General features: G+C 36.3%; 1 long non-coding RNA gene across 1 annotated transcript; it reads right to left on the minus strand.

Annotated features, from left to right (window-relative positions):
- Positions 1-812: 812 nt before the first annotated feature.
- On the minus strand, positions 813-2,864 carry LOC110908683. Its single transcript, XR_002574789.2, has 4 exons — positions 2,653-2,864; positions 2,146-2,319; positions 1,176-2,077; positions 813-841 (listed from the first exon to the last, which is right to left on the minus strand). It is a non-coding gene; the product is annotated as an uncharacterized LOC110908683 (long non-coding RNA).
- Positions 2,865-4,005: the final 1,141 nt, after the last annotated feature.

The raw sequence follows: 4,005 nt of genomic DNA on the forward strand, positions 1-4,005 counted from the left end.
GCACTGGAGGTCTGATATCATCGACGCAGGGCTGCTGGCTGTCCTTGATCAGCTGTCAAATGCGCTTATGTTGGTGCAGTTATCGGCTGATTCGGACGGCTGGAAATGGGGAGCAGATTCGGAAGGTAAGTTCTCGGTTAAATCTGTTAAGCGCTTATTGTTAGATGTCTCGAGTCTGGATAGTTCTTTCGTCTTGTCTTGGTGCAAGTTGGTTCCCGCAAAAGTGAACATTCACGCGTGGAGGTCGGAAATGGACAAAATTCAGACAGCCGCGGCGCTAAGGAAAAGAAATGTGAATACTGGTGACTCTTTGCCCTTTATGCAAATCGGAAGAGGAGACAGTCGAACACGTTTTTAACTCTTGTTTCGTTGCTGTAAATGTATGGAATGGATTAAGTACATGGTGTAAAATATCCAATTTTTATGCATTCTCCATCAAGGACCTTTTTTCCTTTTTTAAAGAGCTCATCGGATCAGAGAAGAAGAAAGAGGCGGTACAAGGAATTATTTTGATCGCTTGTTGGAGTATTTGGCGAGCTAGAAACAATGCTATTTTTTCTAACGCGAAGTCAGAATCGATGGTATCATTAGTGAGATTAAAGCGATAGGTTTTTTATGGTTTTCTTGTAGATCGAAGTATAAAGGGGTAGACTGGAGAGATTGGGTTTCATTTGTAAATATGTAAGTAGTTTTTTGGTTGTTCTGTTGCTGGCCCGGCTTGGGTTGGCGGTTGTGTTAATGAAAGTTACTTTTCAAAAAAAAAAAAAAACACCACCTTCACTGGTTCGTCATTGGTTTCTGGGATCGACTCGGATTTTATATATGGTTGAAGCCTCGCATCCTAGAGAAATGCCAAAAAAATATTATGTTTATTGGGAAGACAATTTACATGTTTGACCCGAAAACCAAGAAAATTTCCTCATGGCCTCGAATGTTGGTTAATTTTTTTACAATGGTTTAAAAAAAAACTGATGGTTTTCATTTGTAGGCTACAAATGTCCAATGACCAAATAAAAGATTTGTTGCAATGACCAAATAAAAGATTTGTTGCTTCTATGATTTAGTATATCAATAGGAACTTTCATATAGAATGGAGAAACATTATAAACAAGGCCTAGCTAGAAATCGATAATTTTGATAACTTATAAGTTCAAATTATAAAACATAAAACATACCATCCTATCATTGAAAACACTTTTCTCCATCAATCTGAGGGTATTAATTCTACTCGATGACTCCTTCTCTGCATAACTCTTGTAACAAATACATGGTTCTGGAACATGTAAGCATACCTTTGCGTCTCAGCATAAAAAGCATCTAATATATTAAAGTGATCAGACCCAATATGTTTCCACTTGTCAGTGGGTTCAGGAACAATCTCAATGAGATCCTAAAGCTCAAGAGTTTCATTCGTAGTTCTTTGCAAAAAAAAAAAGTTGTCTTTCCAACCCTTATGCCTACACATACAGATGAATAAATATTGTCAAAATTTAATCAGCTTAGTTGGGCAATTTGATTGTGAACTATTTGTGTAAAATAAAAAACAATGAGAAGTCTATGCCACACACAATGATATAGGGCAACATTTGGCCATACTACATACCCCGCAACCCTTAAGAGCAAACAAAGCTAACAATTTAGTTTAATTGAAAACTATCAAGGTTGTGCACATGCTGGATGGTGAGTTTAAGGATTTCATGTTGATGGGTTGAATATGTGAGCCCGAACATGTATTCATTAGTGTCAAAGACATCAAACCTACCTAAACACACATAAACCTACCTAAACACACATGAATCTAAATACAAGCATAAAAACAAAATACAAAAGCCTAAAACTTATACGGGATATCGGACCAACCAGTTTATTAAATACGTCATGTTCAGGTTAGTCATTTATTAAATGGTTTGTGTTGGGTTGACCAATTATATCAGCCAACCCAATTCAAAGTACCTCGACCTTTTAGATTAGGTCCAAGTGAAATTGTGTATATCATAGCTGCAGCTTTCTTAGACATTATGCTTATCCTTGTCGGCCGGCTTCGCTTGAAAGTTCATAATTAGGAGATGTTCGTCATCTGCCAATATCTAAACTTTAAAATCACCACAGAATATTAGAGAAATCACCATTAAATGGCTTAGATACCTTTAATCATGATGAACTCTGCATCCTCCAGGGTACTTGTGAAGAAACCATAGTCACTGAGCACAATCGATAGCCGATTTAAAGACATTGGATTCATGTTCTAACTATATCTTTTCACCACCGTTGATAATGTGCTTGTTCACAACATTCTGACCATTTGCAATGACACCTTTCCTAAACAAATCAATAACCATTCAAATAAAACCATGAGGAAGTAGGAATCAACTAACATTATATGCATTATGTTCGTGATGATTATGCTGAATACTATAAAAAAATAATGATTAACACAATCTGCATATCAAAGCTTTGCAGCAGGACAATATTTTTATGCCCCCTCCACCAACAGTCCCAATTGTCCCATATGCCGAACCCAGAAACCCTAATAACGTTGCTAACCCAAGTCTCTAATTCCTATATTAAAACAGCGATAATAAAAATATTTCAATTAAAACATCAATCAAATCACATAGGGTTGTAATAAATTGTTACAATGATAAAACTTACATGCCAGATTTTGTCTTTGGGTATGAGAATTTGGGGAACAACAGATTTGGTGATCGTAACTGTTGCCGCTGATGAAGTAAACGGTGACGGTGGTGACGATGAGTAAATAAAAGGAACGTCTTAACTTCTTCAGTTTCTTGTAAGGATTATAAATGATATTCAATCTTAAATTGCATTCAATGCGAAAATTGAGTGGACATTCAATCAGGCAGGGAGGGAATTGAAACCCATTCAATCGTTGAGGGTGATGGTACAATGAAGAGTTTTCTCTAATCTGTATAGGTATTATCGAGTAGATGGGGCGATGGAAACCGCCGGAAGGCAAGACGATTCATTTGCAATTGAAGACTAAGGCATGTGATAGGGTTTTCATGGGGAAAAGAGGGAGGCCGGTGTTAGGGGAGAGGGGCAAGAATGGAAAAAAATGGCAAAAAGTTGAGGATTTTAACTGACTTTTCACATGCCATCTTAAAATTGTGGTAGAAATTACTAATTATGTCCATAGGAGATGTATTATATAGTATTATAGAGACACACACACCCTGTAGTATTGTGTGAAACTCGGAGTCTTCATCTTAATAAACCCTGACCCATTGCATTATAATACCCAGCTCAACAACTAATAGTACTTGGCCCACTAACTCAACTAATTACATAATTCGTTAATATTTATTCATGTACAAGTTTCCTTGGAATATTATACATGTAATTCGAAGAACAAAATGGTATAATCATTCAGATTTGTGCAAGCCATCAAACCCTCATATACAAATTCCTTCTAATCATTGTTATATCATATGAAACCTGGATATTGCATCACTATCCAGCCCACTAACTTAATATTCATTATATTCATTAACTCGGACAACCCCTTTATGTTCATAAACTCGGATGTCTCAATAGATGTGTACTGACTAGTTCAGACATATAGACATCATATTAAATCCGGACCTTCATTACAATTTTCCAAAAAGCCAGACCCCTAACCAACTAATAAATTCGGACATAGGGCTCTTTATGAACTCGGAATACATATCACCCTCTTACCAAAAACTTGGAACCTTCAATTTATATAAAAACAAACTTGGCACACCTCATGCGCACATATAAACTCGGATTCTTTATACTTTTTTATTTATAAATGCAGACCCATAATAACACCAATAAACTCGGACCAAGTATGTAGTTAAACTCGGATTCATCCAAAGATAAACCCTGACCCTTTACTAAATTATGTTAAACTCAGATTGATCATTAACAAACTCTGACCACACATTATGTAGATGCATATGCTCGGACAACAAACAATCAAGACAAATAACATTGTAGTTTTTTCTCTACGATCAACAACCC

Source organism: Helianthus annuus, chromosome 9, assembly GCF_002127325.2.
Source record: "Helianthus annuus cultivar XRQ/B chromosome 9, HanXRQr2.0-SUNRISE, whole genome shotgun sequence".
Taxonomy (NCBI): domain Eukaryota; kingdom Viridiplantae; phylum Streptophyta; class Magnoliopsida; order Asterales; family Asteraceae; genus Helianthus; species Helianthus annuus.